This window comes from Brassica napus, chromosome C2, assembly GCF_020379485.1.
Source record: "Brassica napus cultivar Da-Ae chromosome C2, Da-Ae, whole genome shotgun sequence".
Lineage (NCBI taxonomy): Eukaryota > Viridiplantae > Streptophyta > Magnoliopsida > Brassicales > Brassicaceae > Brassica > Brassica napus.
In genome coordinates, this window is record NC_063445.1 from 8,218,380 (window position 1) to 8,230,783 (window position 12,404).

Below are 12,404 nucleotides of genomic sequence, written 5' to 3' on the forward strand. Positions count from 1 at the left end.
ATGCCTTAAAGCTCAAGCTATTCCCTTTCTCTTTGGGGGATAAGGCACGTCAGTGGGAGAAGTCTCTACCCAGCGACTTCACCACTTGGGATGATTGCAAAAGAGCATTCTTGGAGAAGTTCTTCTCTACTTCAAGAACTGCTAAGCTGAGAAATGAGATTTCCAGCTTTCAACAGAAGAACTTGGAAGGCTTCAGTGAAGCCTGGGAGAGATTCAAGGGCTACCAAGCTCAATGTGAGCTTGCTGAGCACATTCATGGTTTCTCTAAGGAGAGCTTGCTGAGCACATTCTACCGTGGTGCTCTTCCTAAGTACAGGGCCAGACTGGATACAGCTAGCAATGGTTTCTTCTTGGGGAGAACTGAGGAAGATGCAGAGGAGCTGGTTGACAACATGGTAAAGAGTGATGCAGTCTACAGTGGAGACCAAGACAGAGGCAGTCGAACAGATGATAAGCAGACGAGGAAGGAGTTGAAAGCTCTACAGGATAAGATAGACATCCTCCTTGCTGATAAAGCCACCCAAGAGCAGCTGTACTTTGTTGGTAATCCAAACCAAGAGACACCACCTGTTGTCCATGAGGTTGAGGGTTTGGAAGGTCAGGAAGAGCTATGTTTCATCAACAACAATGGTAGCTGGTACAAAAAAGAGCCCAACTTTCAGTACAACAACTACCAACAGAAATCATATCCCAACAACCAACAAACTGGTTATCCGCCTCGAAACAACCAGCAAGGCAGCTATCAGCCTCAGCAAAACCCCTCGTCTGGTTCCTCTGCTCCTCAAGAGAGCAGCACTGATACCTTACTAAAACAAATCTTGAAGTCTCAGACTAGAAGTGAGAAGCATGTTGGTTATGAGTTGAAGAACCTTCATTCCAAGATTGATGGAAGCTACAATGAGCTCAACAACAAATTCTCACATCTTGCTTCTACAGTCAAGAATTTAGAGAATCAGTTTGCTTCCATGAACACTCACCAGAATCGCCAGCAAGGATCTCTACCTGGAAAATGTGACCAAAACTCCAAGGAGGCCAAACCTATCACTCTTAGGAGTGGTAAGTAGTTACCTCCTACAACCCTCACCAGGGATGCTGAGAAACTAGGTGAGGAGGTGGCTATCAACTTAGATGATGAAGTGGTGATTGTTGATGAGAAAATCAATGATGAAATCTTGGAGAAGATTGTGGAAGCCAAAGGTAAAGGAAAGGTTGGGGAAGAGAAGAAAACAGTGAAACATGGTGAAGTTTTTGCTCCAGCAAGTGAGAATTCTTTTGTTCCTCCTCTCTATGAACCCAAACTACCATTCCTTGGTAGATTCAAGAGGCAGCTGCTAGAGAAGTACAAGGCTCTGTTTGAGAAGAAAATGAGTGAAGCTCAGGTTGCAATGCCCATCTTCGATGCTTTCATGTTGATTCCTCAATACAACAAGTTCCTGAAAGATGTTGTAGCTGCAAAGAAGAAGGAAATGGAAAGCATGATGATTCTTACCGATGAGTGCAGTGCCATCATCCAGAGGCTTGATGTTCCAGAGAAGTTAGAGGATCCAGGATGCTTCACACTACCTTGTGCTCTTGGACCTATGGTATTTGAGAAATGTCTCTGCGATTTGGGAGCTAGTGTCAGTGTGATGCCTTTGTCTGTTGCAAAGAAGCTTGGATTCACTCAGTACAAGAAGTGTAGACTCTCTCTGGTGTTAGCTGATCGTTCAGTGAAGTACCCTGTGGGCATCTTAGAGGACCTCCCTGTGAAGATTGGAAGGTATGAGATACCTACAGATTTTGTGGTGCTTGAGATGGGTGAGGAGGCTCAAGACCCATTGATTCTTGGAAGGCCATTCTTAGCTACAGCAGGAGCAATTGTTAAGGTGAAAGAGGGCACGATTGATCTCCATTTGGGTAAAGGGCATGTTCTCCACTTTGACATCAAGGGGAAAATGAAGAAACCAACTGTGTTCGGGTAAGCCTTCTACATTGAAGAGATGGGCACTCCTGCTGATGAGCACCTTGAAGAGTTACCACCTGAGGACGACGGGGAGGGAGCATCTCCCTCTACTCATTCCCCATAGAAGGTAACCCACTACTTTCCCTTGTATATACCATTTCATTTTTGCATATTAGTTTTCTCTTTTTGGGTATCTCTCTCTCCTTGACAACACAGAGACTGTGTGATTTAAGTGTGGGGGAGGTACCAAGTATTTGATCACGTTTGCTTTGATGTTGTTTCATTGAGTCATGCATTGCATACCTATTTGCATAAAAAAAATCATTTAGTTTGCATCATTTGCATTTCTATGAGAGTCTAGAGCATATAGGTTGCATTTACTTGCATTGGGAGCAATGATTTGAAATGCCTTGTAAAGAACATTACTTTGCACCTGAGTAGCTTATGCATGCTTCGAGCCTTGAAAACTCTTCCTGAAACTTGTTGATTGCTGAAATTCAGTCTTTAAAGCCAACTACAACCTTATTTGAACTGAACGAACTTAATGCATCTTGCTCATGGTCTCTTGTGTGCTGAATCATGGATATACACACTTGAGTTGTCACATCTTTTATGCCAATTTTTTTGACAACCTCTAGTGGTAGACCTCTCCCCAAAATCCCGTCTTCCTTTTAAGCCTCCATTGATTAATGAGTGAGGCATTTTTCGGAAAGTCTTACATGCACATAATGTTGAGAGTATCGGGAACGACAATGCTTGATCTTCATTCTTGCTAGATTAAGCACATTATTGTCTAGCCATAGGATGGGGGTGAGTGTTGTAAAGTTTGATTTGGAAGCATGAAAAGTTCGAAGGAAAATAATAGACTCTTTATGTTTAAATGGATAATCTTATTGGAATTAATAGATAAATGTCTAGCTCGAGTTTATGAAAAGTCTTGGCTCCCGAAAAAAAAAACTTTAAAAAAAAACAAATATATAAAAAAAAAAGAGAAAAAGAAAGAAAAGGGGGCTAGCAAAGTTGTTTAGATCTAAAATTTGTTTAGAGCTAAAATTTGTTTAGAAGGTTATAAAATCCTTTATAGATTTCAAAGAAAAATAGTTTTATGTGCAAAGTATTCTTGGGATCTTTTGGTGAGAGATGAGAGTTGGGTTTGACATTGGGAAATGAATGTGTATCATATATGTTTGGGAAAAGGGTAGAACATGGAGATTGAGCATTGTATGCATGAGTTGGTCCCTTTCTTAGATATATTATGTTCAATGTCAAGACGCAATGTCAAGGCTACTTGTTTTGAGAGTAAACCACTTTAAAAGATCATGGATTTTGAACCTCTTGACCCACTTGAATAAAAGTCTTCCCTTACGCAACCAAATGATTTGGACCAATTGACCATTTGCAAGAATTCACTTGATGCTATGCTTAATGAACTTGAGAGTTGGCTGATTTGCATGTGTGTATGCATGATGATGAGTGTAGGGATGAAAAAAGTTGAGATAGGCCTAGAGAAACTAGAGTATAATAAGAGAGGGTGTACTAATGCTGAATTTAGATGTTGATTTGAGTGCTTTGTGTGTTTCTTTTGGCTATGAGCTCCTACCTTCAAACCTCTCTCCCTATGAGTTCTAGAAAGTTCACTTGAGGACAAGTAAAAGAATAAGTTGGGGGGAGTTGATATCTTGCATATTTACATTGTTTTATCAATTTATTCATGTGCATTTTCATCATATAGATTAGGATTTAGCCATGTCTAGGTTGCATTTTGCATATATATGTCTCTATTAGGTATTGGAGTACCACATGGAGTTCCTGGAGACATTTGGATGCATTTGGAGCTCAAAGGAGGTGATTAGAGTGATCTTTGGATGAGCACTGCCTGGAGCGACTTCCCGGAGCGACTACATGAAGTCGTTGTGCACCACATCCCAGAGCGACTTTCCCAGAGCGACCGCACGAAGTCGCTCGCGTTTTCACGTCCAGAGGTACACAGATTTGACCCTGGAGCGACCTCCCAGAGCGACGTGCCGAAGTCGCTCCCGATGTTTAGAGCGACCTGTTGGAGTGACACACCAAGGTCGCTCGCGTCCTCTCGTCCGGAGACACCAAAATCGAGCATCCTGGAGCGACCTCTCAGAGCAACCTACCAAGATCGCTCCCAGCCAGAGCGACCAGCCAGAGCGACCAGCCAGAGCGACCAGCTCAAGTCGCTCGCGCTTTGACGGGGCGAGACACGAAGAAACGCGTCGGGAGCGACCTCCTGGAGCGACTATGCTAGGTCGCTCCGCGTGTTTTGCTTGGACGATTTTTATGTTATTTCAGGGGCCTTTTGGTCATTTGTTTTGTTGTTTTACATTGCCTAAACCTAAGTTAAGTACTTTGGGGGGAAGCCAGGAGAGAAAACAATCTCTTTTCTGAGGAACAACTAGTAAAAAACTTCTTTTGATTCAGATTTCATTGCTTTCATCTAGTGTTCTTGTTGATTTCTTATCTGTTTCCCTACATGATTAATCTGAAATCCAATATGAGTTTAAGAGGAATCATGGAGATTAGTGAGTAATCACCTTTTGGATTCATCGGTTAGGGAGATCAAGGGTGATTATGTTAGTTCTAGGATGTTTTAGTGTAGATCATTTTTGTTCCCTGCTAGTAGAGTATTCATAATGCATCTTCTGAGTTGGCCTCTCAAAAGTTGATCAATAGGCATTTCACACCCAAAAGGTGTTTGATGAAATGCATGAGACAACTCTCCTAGGCTTTTAGTATACTTTGCCAAAGACATTTGTTGTTAAAGGTGCTAAGATAGCTAATAGACTTGTTAGTAATGATTGCTTTCACATTATTCAACCAAAAACATTTGATGTTTGAGATATGTTAGCAAATGAGCATTCATCTAGACATAGAGCTTGCTTAGAATTGTGTCTAGGCTTAAGGTCGATAGTTTGATTGATCATTTGTCATCCTTAGTTCGATACTTGATCACCCAATGTCTAATCCCTATGCCCATGAGTTCTCTTTTACCTTAGTCAAGAAAGTATCATTCTGTAATTGATTTCTAGTATTAGTAGTAGTTTAAAACCATTCTAAATCATTGGTTGCACTTAGATTAAGTGAGTACTTGCATTCTCGGTGCTTTGATATCCCTCAGAACTGGTTCGACAATCATTTATACTACAACATTTGTTTTAGGAGCCTTGAAAACTCCTAATATCAACAACTTCCATATTGAAAGCAATTTTATTTTATAATTAAATGTGGAGATCACAAAGACTTTGTATACCTAAAGACTAATCCCCACGAGGCTTTGCATCTAGGTGTACAATTAACATCTAAATGGCAAGACTAGGTGGCCAAGGTGAATCGAACCTAAAACGAAAATTTCATCTGGAACCCGTTTTACACTAGGCCAAAACGATTTAGTTATAATTAAACGATTCTACTTCTACCAATCCTGGTTCAATCCAACTAAATGCATCTATTGAATTGCATTAATAAACTAAAATTTTGTTGAATGTATCTTATTTGCAATAGCAGAATTAGTTTTTTTTTTTTTACATCGAAAGCTCCATATTTTATTAAGGAACTACCAAGATACCAAGAAGTTGGCCTCATGAACCATCCAACTTGGGAGCTGAGTGTTTACATGGGAGAAAGAGATACCTCGAGAACGAGCTCCTTTTGCAAGGCGATTGGCTCGGAAGTTCAGAGAACGGGGAATAAAAGATATGGAGTAAAAGCTAAACATGGAACTAATAAAATGAAACTCATCAAGTTCAGCCAACAAGGATGGCCATTTGTCTTCTTCGTCTTCTTCAAGGATGTTGACTAGCTGGAGGCAGTCTGTCTCGAAGGTCATTGAGCTATGGTCCAACTGAATGGAGGATTTCATGGCCCACAGCAGAGTTTGGAACTCCGCATGTACGGGGTTAAGACTCGGTTACTAGCGAATGAACCATAAGTCATCATCCCATCCTTGGTCGTTAAAACCATTCCTCCACCAAAAAAATTGTTTTCTTTGTGTCAGGAGGCGTCTATCGAGCATTTATGGCCACAGGGTTGAGGTGGAGGGTCGGGGCGAGCTTCCACGGCTGCTTCTTCCTGGGGTTGTTTGATGATCTGAGCTACGCGCCAACTTTCCTCTTCTGCTCGGACAATTTGGATGGTCTTTAGTGGAGAGATTTCCTTGCCATTAAAAGCCTTGTCGTTGCGCGCTTTCCATATGTACCATAATAGCAGAATTAGTTAACAGACTTATACCATCACAATAACAGATTCAACTAGCAGACTGATACTAGCAAATAATCACTTAATACATGAGCAAACCAAAACATGCAACCTTTTTATTGAGGTATATTTGAGATTTTTTATACAAAACTTGCAACCAATACATCTTTGAGAAAATCTCGTAAATAGCATTTTTAGTTTGTGTCACGAAAACAACATTCAATTTTTTCTTCTCAGAATAGCATTTATTAATAAACAAGAACAGTAAATTATCTAAGATACATAAATTTTTTAATCAACATTCAATCTCTAAATATTAATCAATTGATCATAAATACTAAACATTAATCTCTAATCACTAAATTCTAACTTAATGTTTAAATTTAGTTATTTTTACCTTTAATGAACACTATTTTGAGATTTTTTTCGATGTGTACCAATGTTTTGAAAACTGGACCGGACATTGACTCAACATTGTATATGAGTCAATGGTCGGACCGGTCCAACAGGTTCAACATGATTTTAAATTTTAACTTAATTTTAAATTAAGTAATTATATATATATGTATAACTATAAATTATTTTTATAAGACTTTATATCATTGTAAAATCTAAAAACGATATGAAAATAAAATGAAAATTCAAAAATAATATAAAAATATAACAAAAACTAATTTATTTAGATATATGTTAAAAACAATAAGAATATGAAATATTTTTTAAATTTGCAATTTTTTAACTTGGGTTTGAGAAAACCAAAAAAATATCGAACTGGATCACCGATTTTACTGAGTTTGGCCGATTTTTTACCGAATTTGCCGGTTTAATTTAAATCTAGTTTTTAACACAATCCGGAAGCGATTAGAAGAGCAAATCAGAGTCCGATCGGTCCAGTTTTCGTAACACTACTGTGTACTAATTTTTGAACAAAAACTTATTTAGTGTTGTTGAACATTATTCTCTATATCCTTGCCTTAAAAGTTAAAACTCCCAACAACTCATTTTAATTCCTCTTTTCCACTAACTATAATACTAAGAAACATAAGTAAAATTAAGAATGCCGCCCATAATGGCTTTAGAATAATGTTTGTTAACTACTCGCATGTTTCGAATTATTGGTAATATGACGAACTAATTAACTACTATAATTGTTAATATTTTGTCTTTTTCCAGTAAACTTACTATCTATTAATTTCTTAAGATAAATAAAAATATAAGAGATTTTGATTGAAAAAACGGCTAAGAGGGCCGAGACTAAAATCAAATGGTTTCCCGCATATCACTCGAGGATTGGTCTATTTCAAGCAGTACCCTGCTTGCCAGTTGCCACATTAGATATGTTTGCATGTGGACATCTCCCACCAAACATTCTTAAACATATCGTATTATATATTTATGATATCGTATTAAATATATATATCGTATTATATATTTATGATATATACATAATGGAAAAAAGAAGAGACTGTTTTTCTGTTGAAAGAAAATTTCAACTCTGAACAAACTATATAGTCCGATAGCTCATTTTATTGGTAGGAATCAGTAATTGTTTTCCAAACCATTAATCTACTACGATATTTTGACGACGTTATACGTATTAATACAATATAGATACTATCAAAGCTCGCAAATTAATGCTCGATCTTAAATTTGAATTATTATTGCTAAAAACTTAAAATGATAGAGATAATTGGTGTTTTAGTAAATGGTTTGATCATGCTGTTAACAGACTCTCAAATCAAAATAAATGTGTTTTCTTATCTCGACAATTGTGAAAGCACACCATCTTCCACTAGCTACACTTGCCTTATTTCATACTAATATACATATCTCAGCTATAACGGATATCATTAAATCTCTTTTTGGTCAAAATTCGAGAAAGAAACCTCATGGCAAAAGTGCTTTATTATATTCTCTACCTCGATATATATTTTTCATAATAAAGTACTTATTTTAAAACACGTGGTAAAAGGACTGTGTTTAACCCCACAATGCATATGTTGTTTGACCGAAAAAAGAACTGACAAATATAACCAAAGAGGATAACAAGAGTTGATTATTTGTGTTAAAACTAGATTACATCTCAAAAACGCACAACTCTTCATCACAAAGTAGGGTTTTGCATTTATTGTAAAAAAGTTTTGAGATAAATAGATTTAACATTCTTTGGAAACACCTTTGGTCCCGTGGTTTGAATAAGTGTTCATTAATTCTTCTACATTAGGAATTATGAGATTTGTCCCAGAAAAATCGGAATTATGCTAATTAATAGGGTGGGCGTTCGAGTATCCGTTCGGGTTAGATATTTCAGATTTTCGGGTATTTTGATATAGAGGTGTAGAACTCGTTCAGGTATTTTTGTACTTCGGATCGGGTTCGGATATTTCTAGTTCGGGTTCGGTTATTTCGGATCGGGTTCAGATATTTAGATTTTGAAAAAACAAAATTAAATTTTCATTTCTCAAATTTCTTATATTTAAAAATAAAGCTTTCACTTAACTAATTTTTTATTTTTAATAGATTGAATGATTAATAGATTTGGACATAACATTTTGAAACTAAAAAGTCATTAATTTGGTTATTGTTTTAAAATTTTGGAAGTAACTTTTTGTTAATTCTTGAAATAAAAAATTTGACATGCATTTTAAGTGAGTAACAAATCATTTTCTCAGTAATTGTATGTATATCATATGAACTTAAAATATGTGTAATATCAATATGAATATTTCATATAAAATGAGAGATGTAAACTAGAAATATAAGGTTAATTATATATGTTCGGTTATTTTCGGATATCCATTCGGGTTCGGATATTATCCGTTTGGGTTCGGATATCCAATCTCTCCTAATTCAATACCCGTTCGGATATTCTGCTACTTCGGTTCGGATTTTGGTTCGGATTTTTCGGATCGGGTTCGGGTGCCACTTCGGATATCGGGTAAAGTGCCCACCCCTACTAATTAATGAAGAAAAAAACTTACAAAAGATCTGCAACATTGCACCAGGAGTACCGTCAAACGTGAATCATATAGAATTGTCGGCTGTAGAATCATTTGTAATATTTCTCATAGTTTGTAATAACATAATTATCTAACATTAAAAATAAAAATAAATTTAACATACAATAAAAAAAGGTAGGGTTTTGCTAGTTGCAAAAAAAAAAGTAAGGGTTTGCTTGACCAGGTCCTGAGTTTAATTCCAACATAAATCGGAGAGGAAATTAATTTACATGTGTTGATCCCAAATACAAATAAATCATGGGTCAAATTAATGTCAAATTCCTCGATTACTAAATAGAAAGATGCTAGGAAAAGTAAATTTAAAATAAAAGTAAGGGTTTGCTTGACCAGGTCCTGAGTTTAATTCCAACATAAATCGGAGAGGAAATTAATTTACATGTTTTGATCCCAAATACAAATAAATCATGGGTCAAATTAATGTCAAATTCCTCGATTACTAAATAGAAAGATGCTAGGAAAAGTAATTTTAAAATGCTTGAAATGGTTTATTTTTATGCTTGGTCTTTAGGATTTTATGTTTGTCATGAAATTTCACGTATCAGAAATGACTCAAAATGACAGCAATTGTCACACGAGTTGAAATAATAAGAAGTGCAACCATACAAATATAAAAAAAAAGTTGAAGTAAAGCATACATTAGTTTGCATTGAAGTAAAGCATACATTAGTACACATATTCCTTAAATCACTCTTCATTTTGTAGACGTAAGAATTCACAGACACTAGTGTTTCTTTTTTGTTAAGCACGATAACAACGCCCTGTTAGGGGTTGTTTTATGCTAAATTATTAATTTACAAAAAGTTTATGTTTTAGATTTCTCTATTTTTAGAATATATTTTTATAAATAAAAAATGGTTGATTTTGTCATATATATTATTTAAAATTTTGAAATTTGAGTTTATCCCGTTTTGTTATACTATTTGATGTATACGGAATATGTTTCCTAGAGTTTAAACGTAGTTTTAGATATAACTTTACTAAATCTTATCAAAATATATTGAAGTGTTAAAAAATAGAGATGAACTTCATTGTGAATATAAACAAATAATATAATATTTTGTTTGTACTTATATAAATTTTAGATATGTAAATTATTGATTTATAATTTTAGTGTGACTATATATTTACATAGGATTTTTTAAAAATGATTATTTTACTATTATTTTTATTTGTGTCATACTCCATCCGTTCCAAAATAGATGGTACATTGAAGAGTTTTTGATGTTTCAAAATACATGATGTTTTGATATTTTTATATTAATTTTAGTGTTATTGAAAACTATGTGACTAATTATGTTTTATAGTTCTTTTGATAATTGGTTTAGTTTTTTAAAAAATATTTTTAATGATACTTTTTAGTTAAAAGTGTATATCTTAATTCTTATGCAACGAACCATAACATCAACTATTTTGAAACAAATAAAATATTTTGAACCAGGCGAACTCGGAACCAAAAAAAATATTAATTTAGCATGTTTATTAATTTATCGAGTTTCTACAATCTCTAAGATAATGCTCTTTTTAGCTATTTCAGTGGAATTAAGTCTTTTTGGATAATTAGTGGGATAATCGAACCACTTTATGGGCTGGACAAATGAGTCAGGGTATATACCTACTTTGATACCCTATTAAAATTTTGTGAACTTTTTAATTTAAAACTAATTGGCAGTAAGCGAATTGATCTAAATCATTTATATATTATTTAAATTCCTTTCATATTTTCATTGTGTGATCTTCTCTCCAACAACACTTTATTAGAAGCTTTTCAGTATTCATCATAATTAATTCAACCTCTTGATTATGTAATTTATTGATTTATAATTTTAGTGTGACTATATATTTATATAGGATTTTTTAAAAATGATTATTTTTATTATTTTTTCGATTTGTGCCATACTCCATCTGTTCCAAAATAGATGGTGTATTGAAGAGTTTTTTATGTGACCAATTATGTTTTATAGTTCTTTTGATAATTGGTTAAATTAGTTTTTGTTTATATTTTTAATGATACTTTTTAGTTAAAAGTGTATATCGTAATTCTTATGCAATGAACCATAACATCAACTATTTTGAAACAAATGGAGTATTTTGAACCAGGCGAACTCGGAACCAAAAAATATATATATTAGTTTAGCATGTTTATTAATTTATCGAGTTTCTACCGTATGTAGAATATATACAATCGCTAAGATAATGCTCTTTTTAGCTATTTCAGTGGAATTAAGTCTTTTGGATAATTAGTGGAAAAACGAACCACTTTATGGGCTGGACAAATGAGTCAGGGTATATACCTACTCTGATACCCTATTAAACTTTTGTGAGCTTCTAATTTAAAATTAATTGGCAGTAAGCAAATTGATCTAAATCATTTATATAATATTTAAATTCCTTTCATATTTACATTGTGTGATCTTCTCTCCGACAACACTTTATTAGAAGCTTTTCAGTATTCATCGTAATTAATTCAATCTCTTGATTATAAAATAAGTCTCCCAAAGCATTTATTTCAAGGTTTTCAATGATATAATATCCCCTTAAGAGTTTAGATCTTAGCTCTGTTTGTTAGCTTATATGCACCATGATTTAGTAGATCTGTAGTTGGATGTGAAGATTACAAAAAGCATATGTGCATTGAGTGAAGTTTGAGATTTGGACAGATATGGTAAAACATATTATTAACTAGCGATAATCTTGTTTTGCATGTTGTGGAGTTATCCGAAGATTCTAAAAAAAACATAGAAACAACAAAACTTACCAAGGAAAAGAAAATTATTATTGTTTTGATAATACTCTATCGACTGATCCGGCCAGTCTCGGTACTACAAAGTGAACTGCCTATCACATTGCATCATCCGAGTTTGGAATACCTTATGACTAATTTGAGAGAGTGAATTGATCGTCTATTACATCCCACCATATTAACTACTTGGGCCGAATTTCAAACCCACACTGACCAAACAATAATAATTTAATTCTCATAGAAAATCAAACTCATGCCTAATATGGGTATACATCAAGCCTCAAAATATTAGCACTACTTGGTTAAGAAAAATTAATTTATCATAACCAAAACGAATGCAAATGAAGACATGTATACCATACTCGGTACTCATTCTCGTTTTCTAACGTTCTAAGTCAAATCGCCTAAGGTTTAAGTTAATTCATGCCAACAAATTACCAGTTAAGGTTTTTTTTATGCTAAATTACTAAATTTTGAAAGC

General features: G+C 34.7%; 1 pseudogene; it reads right to left on the bottom strand.

The window, feature by feature from the left end:
* Positions 1–143: 143 nt before the first annotated feature.
* On the bottom strand, positions 144–242 carry LOC125582725 (annotated as a pseudogene).
* Between the last annotated feature and the right edge of the window lie 12,162 nt (positions 243–12,404).